Genomic DNA, 20,288 nt, shown 5'->3' on the forward strand with positions numbered 1-20,288 from the left:
CATGCGTTGCTTAACGTTGGGGACACGTTCTGAGAAATGCATCATTAGGGAATTTCATCATTGTGCGAATACCACAGAGTGTACTTACACAAACCTAGACGGCATAACCTACTACACACCTAGGTATATGATACTAACCTTATGGGACCGTTGTCGTATATACAGTTCATTGTTGACCGAAACACCATTAAGCTGCACATGACTGTACTAAGGGCCTTTGTGGAAGGGAAGTTCGTAAGGTCTCAGAAAATAAGACCAAGGGTGAGCAGTTTTCATGGTCCGGAAATTCTTTCTTTTTTGTATCTTGATTATAATAGTTTTCAATTTATAAACCCCTTGGGAGTTCACAGTTTTATTCCTAGGGGGTAAAAAACTGTTGTAATCGTGAAGATACAAATGCTGATGTTATTTAACCTCATCGTTCTCTCCCCAGACTAACGAAAGAGGGTATATATTTTCCTTTACTCCTTATTTTTCTCCTACTTCCTTTTATAGCTTTCAATTCTCCCTGTATGTTTCACAATTTTCTTCCCTCAGGTCAAATTTATCTTTGACTGCCCCCTACTTCAGTTTTATTAACTTGAGTTAGACATGCTGACATTTTGTGAGGGCTAATTATTGGAGAATTTTGTTCCTTCATTCTATGTCATTGTCTTTGAAGAGTGAATGAAGCACCAAAACTACCTCACTTACACGAAGGAGGAACTCAGAAACTGGAAAATCGTAACTACTCTCCTTTTAGATCACAGAAATTTAGCCATTCATAGATGTGCAAATAAATCTATGAGACTTCAAATATTTTGTCCCAAAAGTAGGACAAAGAGGGAGAAAAAAGTTGGCTAAATTAGCATGTTCATATATAAAATTAAAATCAGAAGAGGCCCCTTTTATTTTATCAGATTTAAATCATATTTAAATTCATTGTCTTGAACTTAGTGAAATAAATCCATATCAGAAGATCTTAAATAAGGAAAGAGTTGATTTAGGGGGATGTTTCCCTCTAGATGGACACCTAAAGTGCCTTGTCTTCTCATCTCTGCAAAGGAAGTTCAACTGTCCTTGTATGGATCCAAGATTGTTCTCTGAGAAGGTCTTAGTCTAGCATAGTCTAGAGCTGATTTTTAAAAATCTCAAGTAAATAAGTCTGCTAAATATTTACTACTAGATTTACTAGAACTCTTCAAAGACCTTCATCAACTCCATTGGTACAGTCCTACTGGCTGGATGCAAAATATAGTTTATCCTCTTTTTAAGGGCAACTATTGACCTCCAGATTTTTAGATTAGTAGTCATTCCAACTAAAATGTCTGTATAAGTTTCTTTCTTGGTCCATTGGAAGCCTGGGCTTTTCATATGAATGTTTTATGTAACAAAATGGCAGCTATAGTTAGTCCACCATGAACCACTTTTTGAATTTATCTTCTTGTAGATAAAGTTCAGAAAAATAGTGAAAAAAAAAAAAAAAGAAAAAAAAATAATACCATCTCCAGATTTTGTACCTTTAGCCCTGGATGGCAGATTTTGCTAATCTATAGTAACTCAATCATTCTGTCTAACCTCACATCTTACACGGTGATGGATGGCAACTAGAATTTGGTGGTGAACACAATGTAATCTATACAGAAGTTGAAATATAATGATGTACACCTGAAATTTACATAATGTTCTAAATGAATATTACCTCAATAATAAATTACTTAATTTAATTAATAAATACATAAATAAAATAACCTCTCATCTTACATGTATTAAATTTCCTAAGATTACCTATTATCTTGACTGGATCATGATTGACATAGATATCTAGGCTCAGATAGAAACAATGCCATGTATTTGGAAAGGCAGCAGAGGAAAGGATGTTATTTTCCTCTAAATATCCACATTGCAATTTACTCAATAAATTAACAAAAGGTTTTATTATTAATTTTTCTTATAAATTTTCACATTTACTTAGCTGAATAGTTCTTATTGGTCTCAAAAGATTGTACAGTTCTTCAGGCTAAGGCCATATCTTATAATTCACTTAGATTCTTTACAATTCTTAGAACATTTTAATCTCTAATACTTAGAGAGTCCCTGAAAGATAACAAAAGCAAGATTTTTGTTTTTTGAAAAATCACTTCTCAGTTTATAGATTTGGGTAAAATGTGGTTTGACCATAATTCCTGAAATACTGCTACCTATAATTATATATAATATGCTGTCCACATAGGTCATTTGTATGCAACTTTCACAAATTTGCCATATCTAATACGGTGACTTTGTTCACATCTCTTTTTTATCCTCATCCTTTGGTGATTGCTCTGCCACACTGGCTCTGGGCTTGACCATGAGATTTGCTTTAGGCAATGGTAGTAACAAACCTGACACAGTGTGACAAATGTGATATAAGACAATGAAAGTGAAAAGCACTTGACCATTCGGGTATGCCTTCAGACTGCTCTGGAACTCTGCCATTATAAGAACACCTGCCTAGCCTGCTGGAAGGTGAGAAACTTTATGGACAGAGACCCCAGTCATCCCTCCTGTCACAGGCGAGTGTTACTACACAAAGGGCACTATCTGCTTGCTGCAAGACAAAAGCCAATCGTCAAGTGTCAAGATGGTGGCAGAAATAGGGCAGTTTATTACAGCTTGCTAGCAAGGGGGAAGATGGCAGACTAATATCCAAAAGAACCACCTTATAGAACAAAGATTACAGGCCAGTTATATAGAGGGCTAGTATCTGGGTGGGGGAGGCATCTGGTCTCAGGGTGGGTGCATCCATCTGATCTCCGGGTGGAGGCAGACATCTTGTCCTGATAGTCTTTTGTTTTACTTGATATGCTTCAGAGACCTGAGCAAGGCCCTATACCCTGATCTTTTAGTTGTCATTGATGATGGCTATCAGCATAGACTCTCTGCCCAGGGGTCATCATATTCCTAAGGAACTCAAAAGAACAAAGTTATCAACTTATTGCAGCTGGGAGAGGTCACAAAATCCAGAGCATGTCAGTTAATCAGAGGTCATTCAAAGTTACCATATGGTTTCTTTTCTACAACATGGCTTCCCTTACGTCAACCTTGTATCGAGCCAGTATCACAAGGACATTATAAACCAACCAGCCCACAGCCAACCAGCCAGCTGCTGAGAGACTCATGAATGAGTCCAGCTGAGATTAACTAAGCTAATGCCAGACCAAAAGAACTGCTCAGCAGAGGCCAGCCCAAATCACCATTCTACAAATCTGTGAAATAAATAAATGGCTATATTTTAAACCACTAGCTTTTGGGTAAGTTTTATAACAGTAAAAACTAATTGTATCCCATGTATGACTTATACTGCTGTTTAAATTTTTGTTTAAAGCAGCTTTGTGTTTAAATATCTGCTTTATTTTTGTCCTAAGCATACTTTGGAAATTCTATTATATTTAGCATATGCTAATACTTGTCTTTCCCCTTCTCTGATGTGGGGGAAGAAAACAGAGATACACAAGGGGAAAAAGAAAGAAATGACTACTAAGAGATAAAGTTATAATACGCATCAGTATGGTACCATTAAACACAATTTTGTTATAGTATCCACACACACACACACAAAAACTATTTTGAGTAGAGTTCAAAAAGGTATTGCATCAAGGAAAAGAAAGTGATAATCCTGCTCTTATACAACTAATGATGCTGTTTCTGGAAAACCATATGATTGTTCTTCATCCCCTCATTACCAGAAAGACACCAACTAGAGGGAGTTCAAATAATGGTGAAGCCTTTGGGATCATTGACTTATTTACTAAAGAAGCTAAATACGTATTGATTGTCTAAATGATAATGGAGAGAGAAAACAATAACAATTCATGGGTGTTTGAAATGGCTGAGAGCAGCTATATCCTGCCTGCCATTAAAACTGAACCAGAGCGCTAAAGGTCATTGTGCAGTGAGAATTTGAAAAGAAAGAGGAAAAAATTTTCTTATCCATCTCATCTCAAATGCCAGAGATCTGCATAAAAATAATTAGTAGTTAAAAACAATCCCAGATGTAAAAAGATAGAATTCCTTCCAGAAAAGAAAATTTGTAAACAGATATCATATATAGAGTAAAGCAATGCGTGGTGCATAGCGGGCGCCCCTCAATAGCGGCTATAACTGTTACAACTATGATTGCAGCCTTTACTCCCCTTCCCCCTCTTTCCTCTTTACTACTATTTTCAATGGAAGGTTTTTATCTTAATTTAAAGGACCCCCTGAATAACAAACTGCCCCATCTTTCTGAGATATGATCTCCTGTGTTTCCCATGTCTCTTCTCGGTTCTCATAGATAGACTTCATTCAGACTCATTAATAATATAATTTTTAACTACAAGTGATCTTAAATATCATGTAGTTTAAACCCCCTCAGTGAAGAACGAGGGTACTAGAACAAAAGGTTCATAGATTTGGAACTTGTGTCTGCCACTCTCTGGCTGTGTGACTTTAGGCAAGATATTTAATTTGTCGTAACTTCTTCTTTGCCTATAAAATGAGAAAAATAACAATATTTACATCCTAAGGTAGTTTTTAAATCCTAAGGATTTTTCAGATTTCTAGAAAACACTTAACAATTTGTTTTCTCTCTAGACCAAATTAGGCAGCCTCAAGGTAATTCTTTCTTTACCTTTATCCAAGATATTCTCAGAAGATCTAAAAACCTTCCCTATCTCCTCTCACTTTTCTCTTTTGAATTCAAGCTCCTAAAACATTTCTTCTTTAATTTCTGTTGTTTACTGTCCTCTTCTAGGATTGCTCTTTGTAAAGTTACCTAATGATTTAAGTTCATCTCAATTTCTTTTGATAAATTTGATAACTTCATGTTGAGTACTTGCTCTATACAGAGAACATGAGAATATGAGAGTATGAGGTCTCCAAATAGGTAAATCATATGCCATTTCTCTTGAAGTGTGTTCACCATTTTCCAGTTATAGAGACAGCCTGTTAGTAAATCATGTGAAGTGCAGAATCAAATCACCAATAGTGACTGAATCATGGAATCTAATGGAAATTTTTTTGTGCTAACTTCTTGCTTCTTAAACATCATTCTATCACACTTGATTTTTTTCCCTACCTTTCTGGCCAACCATTTTTTCTATCTTTATCAATCTATGGTCTCTCTGTACTGGTCCCGTCATTTCTAGAGTTTTCTTTTATGCTTAGTTGGATCTTTGCTCTTCCCTCTCTATACTCCTTCTCTCATTGGTATTCAATTCCAATGCCATGAATACAACACCGAAGTTCAAAGTTAATATCCTCCTTCCAAACATCTGTGTCTCTAGCTTAGAAGTTTTCTCTGTGTCACATACACACCCTTCTATTCACCCATCCACCTGCCTAAGAGAAACAGCAGAGTGTGATGGTTCAGTGTGTGTCCTGGAGTCATAATACCTGGATTTGAATCCTGGCCCTAGTTAAATGTGTGACCCCAGACAAGTTATCTAGCCATTAAGTACCTCACTTTCCCCATCTATAAAGTAGGAATAATGATAGTACTATATCATAGCATCATGAAGATTAAAAACCAAAACAGTAAGTAATCTGCCTATCTTCCGTCCGTCCTTAATTTCTTCTTTCCAATACAGGAAAATAGCCTTTAGCAGGACCCAGTGAGTTGAGAAAGCAGCCTGGTGGCAGCTGGGACCTGCATAAGGATGACATTGGAACAGGGAAAAACGTAGCCCGACAGGAACCAGGTGTGGTAGTGGCCTAGTGGGATTAGGGGATTGACCATATACAGAAAAATTGAGTAAAAGGTAATGTATTGAGGATAAGGAGAGCCAGAATTTTTCACTGTTTGAGAAGGGAGGTGCAATTATGAACTTTATGATAAATTGGAATTATCACTGTGAACTGATGGTTGTCAATATAGACAGATATAGAAATAATATAAATTACATGAACACATACACACATTTATGTATATTCATGTGTACAAATTGTATCGTTATACATATATGTATATTTTCTAGTTCCACTGTTAAGAGAGCCTGGAAGCGGTGACATCACAGTAGTTGCAACCTAGTGCCTAGGTCTTGGCTTCCACTACTGTCCAACAAGATGAACAAAGGCCTCTTGGAGAAATAGCTGGTTCCGGGACTGGAGCAGGGAAAGAACAAGATCAGCCTGGAACACTCCGTATGAGAAAGTAAAGAAGTGCTCAAAGAAGGACACGGAAAGTGGCTTGAACGGGCTCTAACTGGTCAAATCTGGAGTAATCTGAGCATCAAAATAAATTGTGAGAGTAATAGAGTATAACCCACTGGGTGAAATTTGGATTCCAGGGGTACACACTGATATAAGTAAATAAATGTAGTAATAATTGAAGATTGGACATTATTCTGTTGGAAATGGGGGAAAACACACTCATAAATACAATTTTCAAATATTGCCATCGTAACTATGAAGAGCCCATGATTTTACCCACATCACTTTAGTGCTCCTATGCCAGCCCATGAAGGTCCACCTGCTGTTCCCTAATACACCATGTGATCTCATGTGTCATGGTTTCACAGAAGTCATTTTCTTTGCCTAGAATCTTTTTCCCTGTGTTCTACCTGGAAAAATGTTCAACTCATCATTTAGGACAGCTTATTCGTCATCTACCCTCTCACTCCACAGTGCAATCACCTCTAATAAGTATCTGTTTATGAAGATTTCTCTTTTCCTAGATTTGAACTGCTTGAGGGCAGAAACTGGAGTGTCCTGTTTTATTTTCTCATCTCAAGAACATATCATGACTTACACCCCATGATTTACACTCGATTAATGTTTTTATTTAAATAGTTAATGAGTGCAACTGTTTGGTGTGCCAACACAATATAATGTGGCATAAGCAGTTCAAGCTGTTGAGTAAGGAGATCCTGGAATTAGATGCCAGCTTCAGAACTTTCTCGTTGTGGACCCGTTGGGAAGTTGTATAATATCACAAAGCTTGAGTTTCCTCATTTGCAGAATGGAAATAATAACGCCTTCTCCATCAGGCTGTAAAATTTAATGTAAATATCCAACTTACACCAAATTTCTAACTACCTTCTTTTGTGCTTTGCAGTCCTGCCTTGGGAAATTCTTATCAATTGTTGGTCTCTTGAGATCTTCCCAACCTGCTTTCATCAACCTTAAACATGAAAAGTGACAGTTTGGGGGAAAAATTATATCTTACTCCATATCATACCAAAGGATGTTTTTGGATGTTAATTTAAAACACATTTAACTTTAATTTTTTGGCTAAGAAAGTTTCTCCCTTTCTCAAATCCTTGAATTGGACTTTGCTAAAAAGTTAATTTTACTGTAAAAATGAAGTAAAATTTAATTTAATTTTAAATGAAGTAAAATTTAATTTTAAAATAATTTAAAATTAAAAAATTTAACTAAACATATACATTCTTTATCCAAACCCAGCTACTACACTGTCTACTTGATTTTGATTCTTTTGATAAGCACAGTTTCACTTTATTCTATTTCCCTTAGTTCCTCGTGATGTCTCATGAAGATATTAAGCTTTAACTGAACTATATTATGGTTAAACCCAACTTCTAAGAAAAATGAACAATGTTAGGCATTCTCATAAAAAGAGTGTTTTATTGTACAGAGCTCCACATTTGTAAATAAAGAGACTATTGTGTGTCAGCCAAACAAGGTGATAAATAAAGTGGAGGGAGACAGTTCTCTACCAGGCGCAACGGTTAAGTAAGAGGTGCATCTTACGGGCAATTTTATGTCATGCACTCATCTCATTTAGTTTCTTTATTAAAATAGTCTGTTCAGGAACACTACCTCCATTTCTAACTTTAGATATGGTATTGCTGAAAATGCCATATGGAAATGCCATCATGCTTACCATGAAATTTTTAGCAATTATGATTTAATTTCAGGTTAAATTTAAAGACAATAAATGTAATAATGTACAGGAAAACTAAACTATAACCTCATCTTTATATTGAATCCATCTCTAAATTGTCTTTGCAAAGATTCCATACCCGGAATAGATAAGGGAATAGATATTTTAAAGTCCATAACATATTTGTAAATGAGATCAATGTTCAACTTCGCTGTGAAGGAAAAAATAGGCTTTAAAATAAAAAGAAATAAGTCTTTACAGTGACCCTACGGTGGTAATCCTCGCATCATAGTGATTAAGTATGTGGTTTCTGCAGTGAAATTGCCTAGAGTTGAATTCCGGCTGTGCCATTTATTGTGTGTGACCTGTGTCCACTGACTTCACCTTTCTTAACCTCAGTTTCTCCAACCATAATAATAGTACCTACCTCATAATGTTGCAAATGAACACACACATATAAAGGGCTTAGAAGAGTGTCTGATACTCAGCATTCAACAAATATTAGCTATTAGTAGTGATTGATACTTAACTGAACTGTAGGTTCTCAACAAATTTACTTAACCTTTCTTAGTATTCACTTTTTTCTTCTCTGTACAATGGAGATAACAATCTTGCAGAATTTGTATGATGATTATATGAAAGTATATATTTATATACCTAGCATATAGTAGTAGGTACGCATAGGTTCCATTAGAATTAGCATTAGTATTCTGGAGGGCTGCATATATCTTATATCTTAAACCATGTCCTACTTATTCCAGGTTCTTGAACTTGGCTGTGAAAATCAACCCAGAAATTTCTAAACAAGATTCTAAAGTGGCAAGATGCCTAACTAGAACACTTAGTCAATGTTAGGACAAGCCTCTGAGGCCAAAACAGATGGGAGACAGTGATAGAAGGTGACTGAGACAAAGCTGGCCTTAGTTTATAGAAGCTTCCTAGGCTGTTTCTGGCCAAAGAGGAAGCAATACAGTGTTTTCCCTTGGCCTTGAGGTCAGGTTCATTAATGCATTCATTTTTGCATGCATTTGACAGCTATTGAGTGCCCCGTGTGTGCCAAGCACTGTGCTGTGTCCTGGAGTCACTGTGGTGAGCGAGGCAGACAGTAATTGAGTCTGTGTGGAGCAAAGGTTGCTGCAATACAACAGCTCATCACAGTTGCCAAGTTCTGATGCTATTTTTTTCAAAGCTTGAATATGTATTTTAAAAGAAATCATAGTATTAACATCTAATAATTGTTGAACAATTCTATGTGTCAGAAACTGTTGCCAATTCTTTACATGCATTATTTCTAATACTCCCAGTAATCCCAGGAGGTGAGCACTATTGTTACCCCTAGCTTAAAGTTGAAGCAGTTGAGGGACAGAGACATCAAGTCATTTGTCCAAGATAATGTAGCTGGCGTAGGAGAGCTAGAGTCCACAGCCAGGCAGTCTAACTCCTAAATCGATGTCCTTCAGTTGTTGTTGTTGTTGTTGGGGAAGATTCGCCCTGAGCTAACATCTCTGCCAATCTTCCTCTATTTTTGCATGTGGGTTGCCACCACAGCATGGCTGCCAACGAGTGGTATAGGTGTAGGTCCATACCCAGGAACGGGACCCAGTCCGCTGAAGCGGAGCATGCCAAAGATAACCACTAGGCCACAAGCCCCCCCAAATCGATGTTCTTAACTGCAATTCTTCTATTTATTATGAAGTTTTAAAGAGCTTTGTAATTTCAATGTTTATATGGAAAGAGGGAAGAAATAATGAGCTTATAAATTTTAGTCATGTAGAAAAACACTAATCCATCTACCAAAAAAGTAGAAAACCAGGGGCTGGCTGGGTGTCATAGTAGTTAAGTTTACCTGCTCTGCTTCTGGTAGCCCAGGGTACAGAGGTTCGGATTCTGGGCACAGACCTACGCACCACTCATCAAGCCACGCTGTGGTAGGTGTCCCACATAAAGTAGAGGAAGATGGGCACGGATGTTAGCCCAGGGCCAATCTCCCTCAGCAAAAAGAGGAGGATTGGAAACAGGTGTTAGCTCAGGGCTAATCTTCCTCACACACACACAAAAAAGTGGAAAACTGAAAAATTTTGTTTTACTTGCTTGCATGGGTTGCCAGACTATAGTGGATGTCATAAGGGGATGGTGGTGGGGAATGTTCCCGTTTTGATTCAAGTATTTCCATGGTGATTTGTCTGCAACCTAAAATGTATTACAACTTTAGATATTTTCTTGGAAATAGTGTCAAATTCAAATTTTACTGCTAAAATGTCAGTTTTTATTTTAAATATACTCAGAAGTAAAATTATTTATCAGTTGAGAGCTTTTTTATAAATTGTATTTTCTAATATTTTACTTGATAATATCAAAACATGCTTTGTGTTTTTTAGGTCAGAAACACCTTTGCTGTATGTGTTTGCTCCTTTGCTAATGCTGCTGAATGACCTCAAAATGACTAAGGCTAGTCATTAAAATTAAAAAGATAAACTTAGGTTGTTTAAAATGTTTGCCTAATAAAAATATATGGTTTAAATATTACAGTAATATATAAAAACACCTCATATTCATATAGTGTTTAAACTTTACACAGCATTTCACCTGCATTATTATCTGTAGTTTTAAAGCCTTAGGTAGAGTAGCATATTAATTTTAAAAGTTCCCCCTTCCCCACCTACATTCCCAATCATAAGCTTGGCTGGAATGAGATCCTTGTTATCATATAGTGTCCAGCAGCTAATATTTTAGGTTTGGAATACAGCTTCAAAAAGACCTCCTTTGTCACTGATAAAACTTGAGATGATAAAGCCCTATGTTTGAGGTTTTATTTGTAGTAATTTTATTTAATAGCTTCTATTCATCATTTATTCCTTATAACATCCTGGTGCTTCTTTCCAACATATATTAGACTATGTCAAGAATGTGGAAGGCGAGATGAGATAAAACACATGCTGACTGTCACCAGGTTGGACCACCACCAACCAGGCAGTCAACCAGCACCTGACTGTTTATAGAGATGATCATTAGTCATGAAGTAATCTTGCGTGATAAATAATTTCCCGTGGGACCTTTAGAAACACATACCCCTGCAATTGCGAGCAAGGCACCTGCTTTGGCAATATAAGGGGATGCCAAATTGAAAAATGGATGAGAGCGAGTAGGGAAGCATTTGACAGGAAACAGACCTAGAGTAACAAGCTTTTACACTTTAGAATATAGGCCTTCAGCCTCTAATTCTTGCTTTTCCTACACTGTCATTTTAGAATCATGTCTTTAGCGTTTAGCATTTTTATTTAAGATGATTGTGGATTTTTTTTTTTCTGTTCTAAATTTAGAAAACACGTGTAAGTTTTTTTTCATAAAATTTTTGGCAACATCGGGGCAGCCTGGTGGCGTAGAGGTTAAGTTGGCACACTCCGCTTTGGTGACCCAGGGTTCGCAGATACGGATCCCCGACGTGGACTGATGCACTGCTTGTCACGCCATGCTGTGGCAGCGTCCCATGTAAAGTAGAGGAAGATGGGCATGGTGTTAGCCCAGGGCCAATCTTCCTCAGCAAAAAGAGGAGCATTGGCATTGGATGTTAGCTCCATCCAATGGAGCTAGTTTGGGCTAGTCTTCCTCACACACAGAAAAAAATTTTTGGAAACATCTTTGTCTAATTAGGTAGGAAAAAAAGATCTTATAGAATTACCACTCGTCTAACTAGGAGTGGAGGTGTATTCCTACATAAAGTCATACCTTAAACATAAATACATAAACACACATATTCATACGTAGGCAGAGGTGTGTTGTGGCGACTGATGAGAACGATAGTCTGATTGAAAATGGGAAGGGCAAAACTAAATCTAGTCTTCTTTTTTTAGCCTTTGCCTTAGGAACTGCATGTATATATTATTCCATTTTCTAAGTATGGTATAGAACTACCAGATTTTATAAAGACTGCATCATATTAATTTTCTACTAAATATTCATAAAAATGTAGTATGTGGGGTTTCAGTAATGATGATACATATTTAAAATAGAAATAATGTTTTGAGCTGGAGACCTTCTAAGTGTATACTTTTTCAACTGTATTCCTAGTACCACCTTTTTTTTTTTTTTTTTTGAGAAAGATCAGCCCTGAGCTAACATCCATGCCAATCCTCTTTTTGCTGAGGAAGACTGGCCCTGAGCTAACATCTATTGCCAATCCTCCTCCTTTTTCTTCCCCCAAAGCCCCAGGAGATAGTTGTATGTCATAGTTGCACATCTTTCTAGTTGCTGTATGTGGGACATGGCCTCAGCATGGCCGGAGAAGCAGTGCCTCAGTGCGCACCCAGGATTCTGAACCCGGGCCGCCAGTGGCAGAGCGCGCACACTTAACCGCTAAGCCACCGGGCCGGCCCCCCCCAGTACCACCTTAAGAGAGAGGAGACATATTAAATATTTGATTATTTTCTATTCAGTAGGCTTTCTTATTACTCTATTAATAGACAAGATTGGCATTTATAGGACATTTAAAAAGGCAATAATTGGCACAAGAAAAAAAGACCCTTTTATTGCCAAGACTTTACTTTTGGTTTTCTAGTATTAATAAGAATCAATATTAATAAAGAGTTAGACTAGGAGTTGGCAAACTATGGCTGGCAAGTGAAATCAGGTCTACTTCCTATTTTGTAAATAAAGTTTTATTGAAAACAGCCACCATCATTATTTACATAGAGTCTAGGGCTGCTTTGGAGTTACAAAGGCAGATTTGAGTTGTTACAACAGAAACCATATGGCCCACGAAGCTGAAAATATTTACCATCTGGTCCTTTACAGAAAAAAAATCACCGACCCTTGATTTCAGTACTTATCAGTTGATCTAAGTTTAACGATAATAATCAGAAATTTCTAGCCTTTTTCTGTATCTTTAAAAAACATTGAATTAATGTCTATGCAAAAAACACCTCCTAGCTGATCAAAATTATAAGTCAGCACCTGCGTGGTTTGAGTTTGTTCTCATTATTGTTCCTCAGGTCCCATTTTGGGAACTTCATCTTTTCTGATTCACAAGAAAGCTCTACTTGTTGAGGAATGCCAGGTGCCCTCCCTGAGTTTCACGAACTTTACGAACCAATCAGGTGATAGTTATTTGAATGACTCAATCACTTAAATGTGTCCTATTTTCTACATTTCTATAATTTTTAACTTATTCCTTCAGTTTAACAAATATATAAGCCACATTTTCTAATATCTTCAGCACTTTTCATTTCTGATCAAACAATTGATTTTATAAAGAGGGCCCTATATCTCATTTATTCTCTTTTGAACTCTGCAAAATATATTGTAAAATAATATGATAGATTAATTTCATGCAGTCTTGTAATATAAATACTTCCCGAACATCTTTCCAAGATGCTAATAACCATATAGATGAATCTCTATAGAAAAGATGTTTTCCAGCTGGGCCCAACCATGACAGCTAACACTGAAGAACACATTGCAAAGAGCAGCCACATTCAGAGCCCACGAATCTACTTCAAGACAGCAGTGTACCACAGAGAATATCAGAATAGATGTCTAAAGGTCCAGGTTCAAGTTTCAGTTCTGCCACTGATGAAATATGTGACCTTGGGCAGTAAGTGCTCTACCTTCAGCTCTGTGCTCCAGAAATAATCCCCTGGGCTTGACTGCAAACTTCCTGCCTTCTTCAGGCACATCACCACCACCACCACCAGCAGCACCACCACCCCTGAGGTCTGCAGATCTCCCCCTCTACATTCTGGGATTTTACCATCACGTAAAATAGAAATGTTAATCGCCCTTTTCGTACTTACCTCATAGTACTCATGACAATCAAATAATATAATACATTGTTGAAAGATCCTGAAATGAAAGAAAATGGTTGGATAAACTATATCTCTATATCCTTATATGCAGGTGTTTAGAGATAATCTTGGTTGACCAGCATCTGAGATTTTCTATTATTCTCTGTTAGCAAAACTTCTGTGCTGACCAACTCTTCTGTTTATTTTGACCCGTTTCTGTAGAATTGGGGCCATGTAAGACTCCATGGGCCTCACTTTGAATCCATTATAGCTGCAAGCACTGGGATCTGTGGTATGCTTATATTCCCAATTTCAAACTGAAAGATAATCTTGACATGTTAGGAAGTCAATTTCATTCATTAGGTAAATTGCCACATTTGAGAACAAGCAAATTAAGCATTTTCATCTGTCTTTTGGCTTCTCTGAGTAGGGTAATCACTATGGATTGTGTCATGGATCGGATTCAAAGCCTTGTAATTGTGTGTCAGTGGGCGACATGATGCTGAGCATTCTCCTGGGGCTCTTTCCCAGCCCACCTTCAGCTACACACTCTCCTTGGACATACCATGACTTCTGATATACAATAAGGATCGTTTGGAACCATTGTTCTTTCAAGCCTCTTAGACCATATCCAATTTGGAGGATCTTGCTGTCCCTGTCTTAAGCTGAAGTAATAATAATACACAGAAAAAGTAATGAATAGTTGCCTATTGTTTGTGAGAACTGTGTGGCAAAGAAACACTCTGCATGTGGACCCCTTCCAGGAAACTCAAATTTGTATTATTAATCCTTGTTGTAAATTGCTACCATCTATGGAAATTGCTACAGTGCAAAATGCAGAAATATATTTCCTTTGTTAAAAACCTAATTGATTCATTTAGAGCTTTCTATTGTTAATCTACCAAATCACAGCTACTAAATATTGCATGTTATAGCCATAGATACAGTCATTATTAACACGGCAATTATTATAGGGGTTTTTCAGCCCACATTCACGTATATTTTCCTTTTACTATAATATGGCCCATACTTCAGGAAATTTTCTTGCAACAGAATTTACAGTTTATCTTTAAAGGCAAAGCATCCAGGAGAACAATATGAGAAGTCTTTCTCTACTATATAAGAAATGCTTGTGTGTTTGTATATGTACTTGTGTATATATACATATATATACTCATTTCTCATTATATATACTCATTTCTTATTACAAATTATATTTTATGGCAACCAAAAAGTATCTTCCTTATTAAACAGCACTAATCAATTATTTCTCTCCCTAAAATGAAGCATATTTTCAAACTGCAGAAAACCATTTTAACTACGTTGATTAAGCACAGCAATAAGGCAAAGTAAAAATCCTCTACTCTCCCTTAAATATGGCCTTTTATATTAGTGGTTATAAAGACTCTTCTAAATAATAAAATCTAACAACTTATGTATTACTTACTATGTACTAATACATATGTAGTAATACATACTATCATTATACATCTGCTTCCTACTCCCCATAACAGTCCTATGAGGCAAATACCATTACTTGCCCCATCTTAGAAAAGATGAAATGAGAGGAGGGGTTCCACACCTTCTCCGAAGGTATAGAATCTTGTCTTGTGTCATCCTGGACTTGAACTCTGAAGCTCTGGTTCTAGACCCTGAGTCCTAAATCACGATTATACTCCCTGTCTTGCAACACAAATAAACTTAATATTTGTCAAATTGCATGAACTAACTGCACAAATAATTAATGAAAATTTCAGTTTTTTCAAGCCTTCTGAGTTTTAGTATGGCAATGGCCTTTTTTTGTTTGAGATTTTTTTTTTTGGTCTATGCAGTGTGTAGGAATGATGTATTTATACAGGATTTTTATCCTACCTACTTTTTAAAAGGATTAGAGTGGTGTGAGGAAGATGTGTTTTCTGTCTATGGCTTGTATGCCCATTCTATGCACATTTATTTGGCTTTTGGTTCTTCCAAAGAAATCGGGGCTCTCTGCAGGTGGCAGAAAACAGATCTGGGGGATATTCTGGATAGATCCTTAGCCATGTTTTTTTGCAGTACTCATTTCACCTCTCAGATTTAGTTCCCACATCTGAATGACAAGTCTAGAATATTCTAGACCTGAGAATAGGCAAGGTACTTTCCACCTCTGACATTTAAAATTTCAATGAAATTCTCAGCATTTATTGAATTGTCAGGCATTTAAGATAATTAATCCTTTACAATACTTTGAATTATTGCTTGAATGGTATTAACAACTCAAACTAATTCTTAGTCCAATACTCATTGAAGAGCCACTAATGTTAAACATTACTAGCTGGATCTATAAGTAGTCTATTTCTACATGGCAATAAGGACTCTTCAAGGGTGAGCCATGTTCCTTTATTCAACTTTCTTATATGAATCTCTGTGACTCCTAGTGAAGAAAATCAGTTATCCCCAGGGTTCAGCAATAATACCATGGACCTTGGTGTATGCCTTATTAAGATGACAACATCTCTGGCCACGTAGCATCCTTTTGGTAACACTAGGACACTTACTGTCTCAAATTTCACATCTGAATCACCAATGTCACAAGGGGTAGAAATCTGGATATATTTTTCATCCGTAGGGTATCTATTGACATTTCGTCTTTTCTCTTACAAAAATAAGTCAAGTTAGAGCCTAAAACATGCTTGTTTTATGACATATACAAACTCCTAGGGATGTCATTTTCTGCTTCTAAAAAGTAAGATGTCAAATAAAAGATATTTATAGTCCCCATTTATTCCTTTCTATATATCTTTCTCTTCTTTTTCAGAAGTCACATCTTCATTTTCATGCCTAATTTCTGATGCTTTAGCAAAAATATACCTTAAATCTCTTAAAGTCCTCACAAACTTCTATATCAAGTTTTAAAGCAACATTTTACTCGCAAATTAGAATGCAAAATAGTTGGACTTAGATGGTGGTAAAAGGAAAATTCCTATTACAGCATCTGCAAATTACAAGGAAAGTCACTTATAACTTATCCTGCAGTGCTTTTGAGAAACTTAGCTTGTTTTCTTCAAAGAAGAAAAATGCTTCATGAAAGGCCTAATAACACATTTAAATTACTGACGATAATTTGAAAATTTAAGTTTTATGGAATTTAGATGATTACTAGAATCCCAGCAAGTAGCATAATGGACATAATTTTTATAACAATTGAGAATTACTCTGCACATGATACACTTGCATTTGATTTGAACCTAGCATTTAAAAAATGTACTTAACCCAAGTCACCAATCAGAAAGGATTTTTTTTTGACAAAATACAATTAGCTAGATAAGAACTTTCGGTCGCTGACATTGTCATATAAATTCAAATTAAATGGAATGAGACATTTATTTGAGACATAAAGTCATATAATTTTTGCATATTTTCATGAAAGGTATTCTGAAAGCTAATACACATGGATATAGATTTAGATATATATGTGTCTGAGTGTGTATGTGTGTCTATGTACATATCTATATCTATATTGTGTAGACACACCCATATAAAGATTTGTTTGTTTGTTTTACCACCCAGAGGTTTACAACTCCTCAGGAAGTCTCTGGTTCCCCCTGTAAGAGTGGCTGCCTTCACTAAAAAATGTCGGGACAGGCAATGGCTGAATGCCTTTTAATGGTCTTTTCATCGATCACCTGAAAGTGCAAAAATGGCAAAAGTGGACAACTGACTTCACGTCAAAAATATTATATAATTTGAAAAGGAAAAAGAGACCAGGAAGAGAAGCAGGGAGGAAAGGAAGGAAAAAGAAGGAAATAAAGTCTAGAAAGAAGGGTGAGTAGGAGGGAGAAAGTGATGAGGGAATCTTAAATCGGCTTAAATCTGCCTCCACCCTTCTTAACCCACAGCCACCCTGAAGGTATAGTGCCATTGACCAGCCTGGAGAGAAGAACAGCAGGGAGAAAATCACGCACAACCAACGTGGAGAAAGAGCCTCTTTAGAATCCTAACTTCTGGATCACTATTGAAGCACAAATCAATAATCTAATTTAAAGAGAGAAGACGCTGCAGGTAGACTAACCTGAATCCTTAAACTGGATTATCTAAGCCTTAGAATTCTGAGGAAAAAACAAATTTACTTCAGTCTTACAGAATAAACAGAATAAAAAATAATTATGTACATTATATCTACATTATATGTATTATCTAGATTTTATTCCTTTAAGAAAGGACTTGGTAAACATATCAAGTTGAGGTGATCCAAATATGTATTAAATATCTTATACTATGTAACAAATTATTCCAAAGCTTCACAATTTAAAATAATAAATATTTGTTGTCTTACATAATTTCTGAAGTTCAAGAGTCCAGAAGCAGCTCTGCTGGGTCAAAGTCTCCCGTGATGTTGTAGTGAGGCTGTCAGCCCTGGCTGCAGTCATACTTTCGTAAAGCTCAACTAGGGGTGGAGGATCACTGTCAAGTTCATTCATGGTGGTTGTTGGCAATCCTCAGTTCTTCATCATTGAGCTGCTCATGACATGGTAGGTAGCACCCCCCCCCAGGAGTGATCCAAGAAAGAGAGAACACCAAGATGGAAGCCAGGGTCTTTCAGAATCTAATCTCGAAAGTGACATACCATCACTTCTGCCACATTCTATTGGTCATACAGACCACCCTGGTACAATATGGGAGGGGATTGCATAAGGAAGTGAATATTAGGAAGTGGGGTTCATTGATAGCCATCTTGGAGGCTGGCTACCACACCATCCTTACACACTTATTTGTTCCCTAAGTCATATAGATACATAAACGAGATATGTATCTTCATAAATTCGTGCATTCATTGATCTATTCTATTAATGAATACAATTTATGTAGAAATGTTTAATATAATATATCCCCACATTATCTTACGATCTTACTGCTATATTCCCCCAAATGAAGGCCATTTTCTATCATTTGGCTGGAACTGAAACATGTAAAAGACAAAAATGAAGAGAAAGTTCTATTAATAAAGCACAGTAAATATGATGTTTTAATATATGTTGCTACTACAAAGGAATGAAGAAAAATGTCCTTTCAGCATGTAGAGTAATCTGAACTCTCCCATTTAAAAACAAAACAAAATAAACTCACTCCAACATACCTACTGCTTCTATCATCACACTAAAGTATTTCTTTGCCCAGAAAGGTCATAGTTACGTCTTAGGTGTCAAATCCCCTAAAATCCTTTTGACCCTGATCTTCCTTGACCCTAGGTTATGGTACTTACTGCTTCATTTTTGGTTTTGATCATTCCAATCACCATAATCTCTAAGCACCCATCCCCTCCACCTCCAACTACATTCTCATCCCTCCAGCCTGAAGAGAAAGGTTGGAGCCACCTCACCCAAGTATTTCTCTGCCACTTATAAATTCACAGTTTCCGATCAATTTCCTATTCATATTTTGAATGGAAATCGAGATAGATATCTTCATTTTGCATGTCCCCAGACACATCAAATTCATTAGGTCTAAAACAAACATTATTCTTCCCCAAACATCTACTCTTCCAGATGATTTTCTTCCTTCAGTGAATTGCATCCCAGTGATGAAGTTTTTCAAGTCAGAAATCTGAGAACAGTCTTACTCACTGAGACTGCTATGTAAGATTGTGCAGTTTGTGTACCACACAAAGGCATCCAGCTGAGAAGACAAGTAGGGGTTGAAATCTGGTCCACTATCTGCTCCCCAAGCCCTGTGTTCTGGGTCCGTGTGCTCCATCAGGCAGAAGGAAAAGACACCCTACTTTTTTCACAAGGTCTTCTCCTGCTTGCCAGCCCAGAGGAGATGCAGCTGTCTAGAAGAAGCATCTTTTCTTTTACTTTGCAAAATGGCACTGAACCCTGAGCTCCCTGATGTAATCTGCCACCAGACCCTGTGGATTCTATCTCCTATACAGCTTAAATCAATGACCTACACGTCAGCCCCATGTCCTCCTCTTTGGTTCCAGTCCTCATCATTTCTTGCCTAATCATGCAACAGGCTCATAACTGGTCCTCTTGCCTAGAGCACCAACTCGAATCCAATCTCCACACTGCTGACAGATTGATCTTTCTAAAATGCTCATCTGACCAAATGTCACCAGAACCTTTCACATATTCATTCAACCAATATTTTTAAGTACTTACTATATGCCTACCACTATGTGACACCTAAATCCTCAAGCAAAAGTCCAAATTCCATACCAAGTAAAGAGCTCTTCAGGTCTGACCCTTGCTTATGTATCCAGCCTTATTTTCTCTTAAGTCTCTGCTCACTCACTGGGAGCCACTCACCCTGAACCATAAAAGAGTCATGACATCTTATGCATCCAAATTTTCAAACATGCTACTCTTTCTGTCTAAAATGCCTCTCTATCTTCGTTTCAATAATTTTGCTTTATATTTAAAAACTAACATCAAACATCATCTCCTCCTTTCCTGCCTCCCCCCATCTTAGTTATTTTGTTTCTTCTATGTTCTCCCACAGCACCCTATATATTTCTAGCTCTCAGAGCATTTTTCACATCGCATGATTATATTTCTTTCTCATCTGGTTGTAAAGTTCTCAAACACAGGAAAAATAACTTATTAATCTTTGTGTCCCCACATAGTTAACATTCCATAGATCATCTTTTTTCCTGAGCAAAATATCTGTAATTTTCAACATTTATC

At 36.8% G+C, this 20,288-nt stretch overlaps 1 long non-coding RNA gene across 1 annotated transcript in view; it reads right to left on the reverse strand.

The window, feature by feature from the left end:
• LOC147914623 (uncharacterized) overlaps positions 1-20,288 on the reverse strand; it is a 110,295-nt gene that overhangs the window by 76,964 nt on the left and 13,043 nt on the right. The gene's annotated exons all lie outside the window — the stretch shown is intronic.

Source organism: Ceratotherium simum, chromosome 18, assembly GCF_057802395.1.
Source record: "Ceratotherium simum simum isolate JZ-2026a chromosome 18, ASM5780239v1, whole genome shotgun sequence".
Taxonomy (NCBI): Eukaryota; Metazoa; Chordata; class Mammalia; order Perissodactyla; family Rhinocerotidae; genus Ceratotherium; species Ceratotherium simum.